This window comes from Sciurus carolinensis, chromosome 3 (genome assembly GCF_902686445.1).
Source record: "Sciurus carolinensis chromosome 3, mSciCar1.2, whole genome shotgun sequence".
Classification (NCBI taxonomy): domain Eukaryota; kingdom Metazoa; phylum Chordata; class Mammalia; order Rodentia; family Sciuridae; genus Sciurus; species Sciurus carolinensis.
In genome coordinates this window covers 30,702,756-30,714,484 of record NC_062215.1, presented here as the reverse complement: position 1 = coordinate 30,714,484, position 11,729 = coordinate 30,702,756, and positions in this window count along the sequence as shown.

Genomic DNA, 11,729 nt, shown 5'->3' with positions numbered 1-11,729 from the left:
GTCATTGAGTGAGTCTTCAGTAAAAATCATGTACATAGTTAACCACAATGCAGTCAATAGCCCAAGCATCCAAAAACAAAACAAAAACAAAAAACAACAACAATAACAAAAAAAAGACTAAGAGGGTGAGAAAACTTATTTCAGAAATCACTGAGGAGATGAATGTGTGGGAATAAACATATTGTTTAATTTCTCAAACTATTGAAACTGGAGTTTCTCTGCTTCCCTGGGTGGGTGGGGTCTGTGTGTGCTGCAGCCTATACAGTCAAGAAAGCCTAGGTAGTGTTAGCAGCCAATCAAGGCAGGGGATGCCAGTCAGCATCAGCTCTGAGTGTTATAGCCAGCAAAGACCAATTCTCCACTACCACTGAGTGGTCTATCATAGCTCTTAATGGTGAGTTATGCCCTCCAGCATTGTAGCAGACCCTAGAAGTGCACCGCCAACTTCTTCTCTCTGGATTCTCATCTCACGAATTTGAAGGTTGAAATCCACAGATGAGGAAGAGTGAGTGCAAAATAGTAGAATTTATTCAAGCCAGAAGAAAAAAGACACAGATCTCACAGAGTGAGAGGGGACCTGACAGGTATTGCTGCTTGAGTGTGCCCATGTAAGGGTTTATATAGCACTTGGTTCAATGCTATTGGCCCAAATATATGCTAATCAAGGTTTGGAAAAGTACCAAGGTGATTGGTTGGCCCTTCAATCTTCATTTGGGTCTGGCCCACTTCTGTTTTCCCGTTGTTCATTGGGAAGCGGGAGGTTGAGGTTGACAGTAGTGATGAGGGCTGAGAGCTGGGTGGAGTGGGTGTCCACACTGGGCCTGGATGGGTCAGTGGTGTGACAGGTGGGTGCACACGAGGTTGCCACTGCCGTGGCTCATGCTGGTGTGGCAGGGTCTGCTTGGCCATGACCCACACTCCAGCCCACCCAGGTCATAGGTCCATGGAAGGATTTGGCTTCATTATCTAATGAAAACATGGATATGTTTTATGCTTGTATACCTGAAATGTTTCTCTCTTGTAAAAACAACAAAAAAAGAGAGATAAAGAGAGAAACAGAGGTAGGGTACTTCTACTATTCATGGCCTACATTTCAAAGCTGTGACATCTTCACTGTCGACTTTGCTGAATGTTTGTGTGATATTCTAATACTGAGTTACCCCCATCTTTAATGTTTGCCTGCAATATATTTTCACACCCATTTGCATTTCTGTTTTGCTTTGTTTTCATTGTATCACTTGAAGCAATAATTTAGTTTGTGGTTTTGTTAGGCCGATGCAAGAGTTTGTGCTTTTAGTAAAACAAGATAATCCAGTCCACATTATTGTCATAATTAATATGTTTGATTTTGTTACCTGCACTTTTTTTTCAATTCTCTTGTTCCTCCCCCGCCCCCCGCTTGGCTTTCTGTCTCATGTTATAGCATATGCATCAATCTCAGAACCAGTGGAGATCTCCTGCCAGCTCCCCAAGTCACTAATCCCTCCATGAAATTAACCACTACTCTACCCCAACTTCCAGAAATATATATATATGTATATATATTATTTTTTCTTTTTCTTTCATTCAGTTTTATTTTTGTAAGATTTAACCATGTTGAATATAGTAACATTTTTACTTCTTTTATTTCTGTATAATATTTCATGGTTGTACCATAATTTATTTGTCTGTACTACTTATTGATGAAATTTCAAATATTTGAAAATATTCTTGTTTGTTGTGGTGGTTTTTGTAAATGTTAACTGATTTCTAGCTTAATTCCACGTGCTCAGAAAATGTCCTCTATATATGATTTCAAGCCTTTGAGATTTATTGAAATTGCCATTGTGGCCCAGAATGTGGCCCAGTTTAGTACACGTTATATGTGTGCTTGAAAAGACCATGTATTTTGTTGATTATATGGTGCCATATATCACTTTGGCCAAGTTGGTTAATCCTCCTGGCTCAAATCTTCTCTATCCCTACAAATTTGCTTTTGCTTTTTGGTACATTAGTTACTATGAATTCTACTAGTTCTATGTGTTAATATTTGTAAGCTCAGATTTTTATGTCTTCTTTTAATTTTACCATATGTGTAATTTATATATTTGTAAAAGAATTATATATACAGTTATATAAATGCAATATATGGAACTATAATTGAATATGGATATTTTGTTATATTTTTCTACGCTGATTTTCATACTTTGGTTTACTCGTTATCAAGCTCTTCGAAGTCAGACATTGGCTGGATTGTGTTTTGCAGGAGCCATGCATGAGGTCTATACCCTCTGCTTCTCTGAAAATAGTTTTCATGGTTAGATAGTATCTGACCTGAATGACAACTGCATAATACCTGAGTTACAACTGCTTTTCCTCAAAATGCTGAGTTTGGTTTTATTTATTTATTTATTTTTTATTTTAGTTTAGTTTATTATTCTCTGGGGAAAAGATTCATGTTAATCTGAATTTTATTCCCTTACTGGACATTTCCATCATACAAGATTATAGGGTTCTTAGTTTATCCCTAAAATGTAGAAGTTGCACCAGAATATGTTTGATTGTCGGTCTTTTTACATGAATATAGTCTGGTACTCAGTTGGTCTCTTTACATACTTGAGTGATTCTTAAAACTGAGCTGTCATTGTATATCATTGTCCTGATTGTGTATTATTTATTCGGTTCTTTTCCTTGTTAGCAAGGCAATAACTACAATCTCTCATTGTTAGCGATAGAAATCCACACTGGCCCAAATGGGGGTTCCCTGGGAAGTTTACTGGGAGTTAAAGAATCAGTGTAAAGTCTGGGCAAACAGGTTTAGAAATAAGATGGGAACCATCAACCATGAAAACGGTCCTGGGATGAACTTGGCTGTTTCCTCGGCCTGTGTCTCTCCACTCAAGTTTTAAAGTCCTAAGAGAAGGAGTCCAATTAGTCAAGCTAAGTATCAGGGAGGTTTGAGAAAAGATGTGATAGAAATCGCCTCAGGGACCCTTTCGGCTTCCATGCAGGAAAGGAAGGGAAAGAATTCTACATTTACAGTCCTAACAAGAGTATGTAAAATGGGGTGAGTGATTCTCCACCAGGAAACTGGAGTGTTGTCAGGGAGCAGAATGAACAGGGAGCAGACTGAATGCTGTTAAAAATTAATAAATAAATGTAGGGGCCCCATATGAACTGTTAATCTCTCTTTTTTCAAATCCAAATAGGCCCTGTCCATTTAGTTGGGCAGGCCTTGCTCGCTCTGTTCTTTCACTCTGCTGTCTTGGACACTGGACACAGGCCCTGCTGCACCTGCTAGTGCATTGGAAAGAACAGAGTTGTGTGATCCTACGGAAGTCATTTAAGCCCTCTGAGCCCTGTTTTTATCACCCATAACATTGGAACACGCTTCATGTGTTTTTGCGAGGACTGTTGGTGGTAAGATACGGCACTGGGCACACAGAAGTCATCCAACAAAACATTAGTTATCCCTGTTCTCCTTAGGGCAATCTCTTGGTGATTTTCACATTCATAAAGGCAATTATTCACAATCCCCTTCCACAGAAAACCCTGCGAAGGACACGTTCTCCACATCAGAAATGCGTCTCTATTCTTATATTTTCTATGCTTAGAATTTACTGGGCATGGCTTTGGCTATCAGCTCTATAGCTAAAATTGTTCTGTTACAAATGAAAAGAGCAAATGTGACTCTCCTTGTCACAGTGCGAGTGGCACATTAATTTTCCAGTCGAAATTTCAGAACCATCTGCTCACAGCATCTCTTTAAATGACCTTTAAAATCACTTAAAGGGCCTTTCTTAAAGTCTTTTGTAAAGCCACAAGACACTGCTGGTGCATCTACTCAACTTCTGGAATGTGCTCCAAATTAAGTTCAGTTTCTCTTTTCTGAAACTTCATAGGAAACCCTTTACTTCCAGGAGCTAGAATTATCGAAAATATGGCCTATTTTCTTCTATAACCATCAGAATCACCATGCATTCATTATGTAGCGAGGCATTGGAGCAGTGGATTCATTAGGTGCTACATTCTTATCCTGATAAATAGGCTTTAGTGTCCACTCATTGACTCGGACGCTGGTTATGACAGACATCAGCAACACTTGGTTCATTTCCTCGGATAGCCTTTGGTGGGGCAGGGCATGAGAAATACAGGCGCACAGGTAAGTTACATTATGGCGTGACAGGGTTGGGAGGGGTTGGTTTGGGAAATGCAAGCAGAATCACAAGGATGAGTGGAAGTTAACTAGGCAGAAGCTGGCCTAGACCTAGGGGAAAGCATGATGTTGGGAAGAAACAGAACAGGGTTAGGGAATTGCCAGGAGTTCCATGGGTTTTGAGTGCAGAGAGCAAAGGGGTTGGATGAGGGAGATGGTCTTAGACAGGGTTCAGTAAACCAAGGCCCACAAAGGGCTTCCTGTTTTGATAAGTCAAGCTTTATGGAACACAATTATAAATTCATCTGCATGTTGTTTCTGGTTGCTTTGTTGCAATGACAACACAGTTGTGTAGTTGCCATGGAGACAGTTTGGCCTGCAGAGTAGAAAGTATTTACTATCTGACCTTTTTTAAAAAAAACACTCTGCAACTGCTATGATTTGAAAGAGTGTCACCCAAAGGTCCACCGGGTGGCAGTATTGGGAGGTACAGTGGACCTTTAAGAGGTGGAGCCTAGTGGGAGGTCCTATGTCCTTGGGAGGCATGTCCTTGAAAGGGACTGTGGGACCTGGCCTGAGTTCTGCCTGTCTCTGCCTCCTGGCTTGAGATGTGAGCACTCACTCCAACGTACCTCCTGCCATAAAGTGTGACCTATCTGGAGGCCCAGACCATGCACCTGCCCAAACTTGAACTTGGACCTCTAGAATCAGGAGCCAAAATAAACCTCTTTGTACTTCATAAGTATCCTGAGCCAAGTGTATGTTTCATTACAATGATGGAAAGCTGACAAATACACTTAACTATTTGCTGTAGGAACACAAAACAATCCAATATCAGACTAAAAAAAAAAAAAAAAAGAAAAAAAAAAGAACTTTATTCTGAGGAACAATAGGAAGGCTAGTTAAGGCATTCAAACAAAAGAGTGACGTGGTCACCAGACTTGTGTTTTAGGAAAACTTCTGTTTTTGTGTTTTAGGAAAACTTCTGTGGCTGCCCATGCAGAAAGAATCAGAAAGGGCAAGACTGGATGGGAGGGGGCCTGTTCATTGTGATAATCCAGGCAGGTGGAGACAGTGGCTAGGGGGTGTCCAGAACTTGTTAGAAGGTACACATGGGAGAGAATAGCAAGTAGCATTATCTTTTATTTTTAAAATAATTTTTTTAAGTTGTTGATAGACACAGTATCTTTATCTTATTTATTTATTTATGTGGTGCTGAGGATCCAACCTAGTGCCTCACACTTGCGAGGCAAGCGCTCTACCACTGAGCTACAACCCCAGCCCCCAGCATTATCTTTTTTTAGATTCGTCTTCTGTGATTTATACTCTTCATTATCCCCCCTTTCCTGCATTTTACTCTTCCCTCTTCCATATTTCTTCCGGTGTGACCATTCTTTTCCTTTCTTCGAACATCCTGTTGGACTCTGTACCCACTATCAACGTCAGGCCAGGCAGAAACTTCATGAATCCATGTGTGTGAACTTCCGTAGTGCTCTCACACCACAGTTCCTGTGACTTAGTTGACTCCATCTGATCCTCTTCCCTTGTCTCCTCATCTCAGTGGATCTGCCTGAGCTACTACAGTAGTTTCTGGAATTTCTCATCCGAGCACAATGTGGTTGCTATGCCAGCATGCTCCATCACCTAAAATCTAAACTTTTGAAGTTGGAGAGGCTGGCTTCCCTATCCCGACCTCCATACACACTGAGACAAGTTGAGAGAGGTTGGAGGACTTTCTCAAGGTCACAGCGAGTTAGTAGAAGAGCCAGGTCTCCTAGTTCCTTACCTTGCGCTCTTTCTAGTTCCTAGTTCTAATTTCTTGTCTCCAATCAGGGAGATAAAATAACAATCACCATTTCTGTGCTGTGGTCCTCTGCAATTTGATCTCTTAGAGGAAGTTTATAAACACCCACACAGCCGTCCCAGGTGCTTGACTGTAAATAGTTTGTATAAGAAGTTCCAATTCAATTGCTTTCTGATTCAGAAACCAGACCGGTCATGTCAGAAGCCATCTGGAGGAACTCCATGATGAAATAAAAGGTAGGTTAACACCCAAGTTAGAAGTAGGAAAATTATAAGTGATATGTCACCTTTGAAATATAAGTGTCATGGGGTCTCATGGTTTTTATTTGATTTTCATTTCATATTTTAGATATCTCAGTCCCCCTCACTTCAAAAAAAAAAAAAAAAAAAAACCCTGATGGTCATTTTTGTGACTCACAAAAATGTCACACATTCATTACCATTACTTTACAGGGACTCTAGTACCTTACTTCTGCTCATGACATACTGAAGCTAGAGGTTGTCATTTTTCATAAGCACTGAATCTGTAATAGGATACAGGTGTCACTGAAAAACTCCATCCCACCTAGTCAGTTCCACAAACAAAGGGTGTGGGGGGAAACCACTGGCCCTGAAGAATCTAAGGATGATCAAGGGCAGAATTACTGAAGCAGTCACCTGTGGGCCTGGTCTGGTATGGCCAGGGGGCCCATCTTTGTGATCTTCTAAAGTAGCACTATTCAATATGGTGGTCCTTAGCCACAGGTGGCTGTTCAGTTTAAATTTCTTAAAATTAAATAAAATTTAAAACCCAACTCCTCAGGTGCATTGGCCACATTTCAAGTCTTTAATGACCCCATGTAGCTAGTGGCTACTCTATTGCTAGGGGCAAATGGACAGCATCTCTATCATCACAGAAAGTACTATTTGATCAGCACTGTTAATGAAGAAGGCAGAATAGAGGAACGAAGTGAACAGCTCTGTAGGGAGGGAAACCCGCAGCAGGAAGGACTGGTCATAGCCCAGTGGATGAACCCAAGCAGCAGGACACAGTGACCAGGAAGTGAAATGCACCCTAGTGCAGTTTCAGCCTCTTGAAAGTTCCGTGGTTTGAACAAATTTCTGGAGTTCTTTTTCTGATTTCCCTTCTCTGTAAAATGTGGAATATTGATTGATATTGTTTTCCTACAGACTTGTCAGGATCAGATGAGACTGTAAGCTGGGGTGTGGGGGGCACAGTTAGCGGACAAATAAAATCGCGCAGAAAGTGGTCGAAGCAAGCTTTATTGGAATTTGGCTCTTGGGAAAAATTCCCAGACCACTGGGGTACAGCTCAAGTAGGGACCCAGAGAAAATTGCGCATGGCCCCGGCTGCCCAGGGTTTTTATAGGCCGGAATGGGAGGGGGTCCTGCTGAGTGACAGGTGGATGTTAAGGGTCAGTGGAATTTTCTAGCCCACTTGATCGGTCACCATTTGGTGGGCTGGCCTTTGTTTCAGCTGCTGTGCTCTGCTCCCTACAGTCGCCTAAATTCTGACCTAACATCCTGACCTTTTTGGTGATATAGGGCGTCCGAGTCCATCTGGCTACTTCCTGCATGTTAGGGGTGCGTCGTAGGGAGAAAAAGGTTGGGGTTTTAGGTCAGTGGGGAGGCAGCCATAAGAGTGTAGGAGCATCTGGTTGTATGTCACCCTGGCAACCTCACTTATGCGGTTCTGGGCAAACCTGAGAAGACAGGGAGCAATCATTAGCAGAAATGCTATTACAAATAGGGGAGTAAGGGTAGGGGTCAGCCAGGTGACAAGAGTGGAGTTCAGCCATCCTGGCCAGGGGTCATTTGATTCTTCTTGCTTCAGCCTTTTATTTAGACATCTGAGAGTTTCAACGTTGCTTTCATTAGACTGGTTTCGTTGATGCAGCAACAACATTCTTCTCTTAGAAAGAGGCGCATTTCCCCTTTGTCTGCTGTCAGATCTGGTGCTCAACTGCTCTGCAAGGAAACTTGAGTGATAAATGTTATTCATCTTTGCAGGGATATTGGGGGGCAGCAGATGCCTCTATGCCTTCTGGAGTTGCTGTTCTAGCTTTTGGCTGGCAGTGACTGCAAAACCAAGTCCTCTTGTTGCTATAACCTGTGTTTAGTAGAGATCTCTATATTTCTGTGACTTAGGGCTAGATAATCATACTAGCAAGCATAGATTAAGCCTACCTATGTAGTGTAGGAGGATCTGTAGGCCTTAAACTGACTAAAAACTCCTGATTCTGGCAGTTGATAGTTAGCAGGTACATCTGCCTAAGAATCTCTTTCCTGTAGCTTCCAGTCTTTATTTATTCTGGGGGGGAGTAACATAAGTGTACATCTTAGGTTGCATCTAACTATTGTTTCTTTTAAATGCCCAAGAATGGCTATATTTCGGTTTTAACTATTTTGTTCGGTGTCTAAGATCAAGCTGGTCAAATTGTAGCCCTCTTGATCGGTCACCATTTGGCGGGCTGGCCTTTGTTTCAGCTGCTTTGCTCTGTCCACTACAGTTGCCTAAATTCCGACCTAACAGAGACCTTGCATACAGAGGATTTAACCTGATAGGCCTGGCACATAGTATGTGCTCATGAAATGATAGAGAAGATTCTGAGATTGCAGCCATATCATCAGATAGCTGCTGCGACTCACTGAGATCTGAGTTGAGAGGAGGCCCTATCTCAGGACCCCAGGAAACCTGGAATTTAATAAAATAGGGTGATTATTAGGGAAGAGATGCAAAGAAACAATTGGTGCTAACAGAACCAGAAGGGATTTCAATAGGCTGCAAACTAATGAAAACCCAATTTGTGGCTAATCCAGCAAGAGACCCATTTGTCAAGGAAATTGTCCTTCTAGCTCTCAGTGCCACATCTCAGGGCCTTTCAGTCTTAGAGCCACAGTGTGTCACTTGCTCCTCCTCCAGGCACCATGTCTGTATTCCTGAAAGGGTAAACGAGCTTCCTTTTCATCAGGAAAGGCCATTTCTAGACAAGTCCCCCTGATCATCTCTGACCAAAAGAGCTCTGTGCCACTCCCGGCTGATGTGTTCGTTGTAGAAGGAACCACATGAAATTGCCAAGAGTTGAGCCAAGAGGAGTTTCATATGTTTCAGCCTAAGAGTCGGACACATTGGGGTCCTTAAGAAAATGGAGTTCTGCGGGAAGGGACAATGCCCACCACAGCTCGCACCGCCGACAGGGGAACTTTGAGTCTCAAAGTCCCCGAAGGCAAATGCGCTATCATTTTTGAAAGAAGGAACTAAAATTTCTTGGTGGAAAGCTGCAGACATGGGACAGAAATCTAGATCTTGGGTCTCAAAGGTTACATCTGCCCCCACCATTTTCAAAAAACAAAAAGCAAAAGTGGAAAGGCTTCCTCTAAAACAACACAAAATTAAAAAATATAAAACACGAATTTTGCTCACGATGGAGTATGTGTTGTAGGACTCAGTTTAAATCAGCCACAGATGTGGGACTCCCTTATCGGAGTCATCCGTCACAGCTGAGATGAACCGAGATTGCATGTAAGTGGGGAGGAAAGATATTAAGTTATTATGCTAGAATTTAATTCAATTTTCATGCCTGCTAAATTCCATGGTGCACCTCTCAGAAGATGTATTGCCCACCCTTTGGCTTTGGCTTTGACTTTGGCTTTGTTATTTATGGACAATTACTCACTTCTTTAGAATTTTTTTTCTTTTTTCTTTTGGGGGTAGGGTACTGGGGATTGAACTCAGGGGCATTCTACCACTAAGTCGCATCCCCAAGCCCTGTTTTGTATTTTATTTAGAGACAGGGTCTCTCTGAGTTGCTTAGTCTCACTTTTGCTGAGGCTGGCTTTGAACTCGTGATCCTCCTGCCTCAGCCTCCTGAGCTGCTGTAGAATTTTTTTCTTTTTTTGAGATTCTACCCTGTATCTTCAGCTGAATATCCCACTCGAATGTTTCCTACACGCCTCTATCTCAACCCCAACCTGACTCCACAATCTTCCTGCTAAATGAGATGAAGTTAAACAAAATGCCCTGCTCCTCTTCTGGTGCATTTCTTCCTAGTAAAGGACACTGACAAAAACCCCTGAAGCCAGGAAATCATTTTTGACTTCCATTTTTTCATCCCCTTCATGTCGAATCAGCTCCCAAACTATTTCACAAAACTTCCTAAACATTTTCCAAACCCAAGCTGTGAACTTGCAGTGCACCAAGATTCTTGCCATTATAAGAAAATAATTATAAAGCTTGAGTAGTGAAAGGAAGTCTTGTGCACAGGCTGAACCAAACAAGGCCTGGCTGGTCATTGGGACCTCTAGTTCCATCACTGATACTCTATGTCAAGCAGCATCTCCAGGGAGCCTCTGGAAGGCCCTTTAGTCCCAGTGCCTGGGCCATTAGTGAGATCAGTAACTGAGTAGTTTTGCTGTGGAGTGGAAGATAGAATAGTAGTTGAAGGGGAATATAAAGGGACAAGGTGTCTCCCTTCTGTTTTAGGTAGGGGGCACTACTGCCTGTCTACGCACTGTTGGGAAGGGCCACAAAGAGACCAACGGATGAGGCCAGGTGTGGGGTATTTGGGAAAGGTGCATTATCTTCTCTATTCTTCTGCAAACCCCAAACTTCTTAAATAAAAAGGTTTATTAAAAAAAATTGAGGCAGAATAAAGGGAACTTCCAGGAGCAAAAGTCTTGATTGGAAATGAACTCCCAAAGCCAAGTGGAAGAGGGCAGAGCAGGCTGTCAGTGAACATGGTTAACTAGGCTAGTGAATAACTGAGTGAATTTTATTACATTTTATACTTTATAAAGCTTATATACATTCACTTACTTTTACTATTTTTAACTTAGGAGGAAGTTATTATGTTGCTCATTTTATAAGATGAGGACACAGAGGTTCAAGAAAAGCCAGGCCCTGCTGGAGCCCCACACTCCATATCAGTCAGAGGAATTCAGAGGACAATGGCCGGGTTTTCCACAGCACCTACTTTGCTCCATGTGGGTTTGAACACATTGGCCCTGTTGGGTCTGATCCGAGTAAGACACTTCACTAATGCTTAACCTTGGGTCTCAGTTACCCTCTGCCACAGGAAGAGACATTAACAAAATAAATTCTGGGACCTTTGGAATCCAGGTGATCTTAAAGTATTTGCTGCACAGCTTCCTGTGATTAAAATCAAGAAAGGTTGGGAGTGTTTGACTGGAAGACAAACGTGCAGGGAGCTGAGTGGGAGAAAGCTCTGAGATCTCATCACGCACTGTCCACCCCTCGTTGCTTGGAGGGTCTGTTTACAGCAACGTGCACTGTGTTGGAATCTTCCACATGCTTCCCGAGGTGTTGACAGCACAATCTTTGTTCTGCATGTGTTCGGTGACTGTGAATAAAGATGCATTAATGCTGAGTAATCCTTTACCTCTTCCCAGGGCACTTCAGAAGAAAGAGCTAAAAGCTGGTCTACAAAGGACAGATGACAAGTCCTCTTGGTTATCCAGTCCCATCGTTTTCAGCCCCTTAGCTAGATTTTAGGGCTTTGATGAGCTGAGCATCACTTGAGTTCATAGTGAGTGGTTCCCACCGTGACCGCCCAGGCTGCTCTGCCTTTCTAGTGAATGGCATGTCCTGTTGTCCTTGGTTTTGTAAATGGTTCTTTCATTCAAGACTCGATTACCTAACTGAATGTGCCCCCACCACCCCTTTTCTGAACCATGACTGATCTGCCCTGACATCATTTATGTTTGTCATAAACCAAGTTCCTTTTCATCCTATGCTGAGGATCCTTTAGGATGAGGCACTTGAGACATGTGT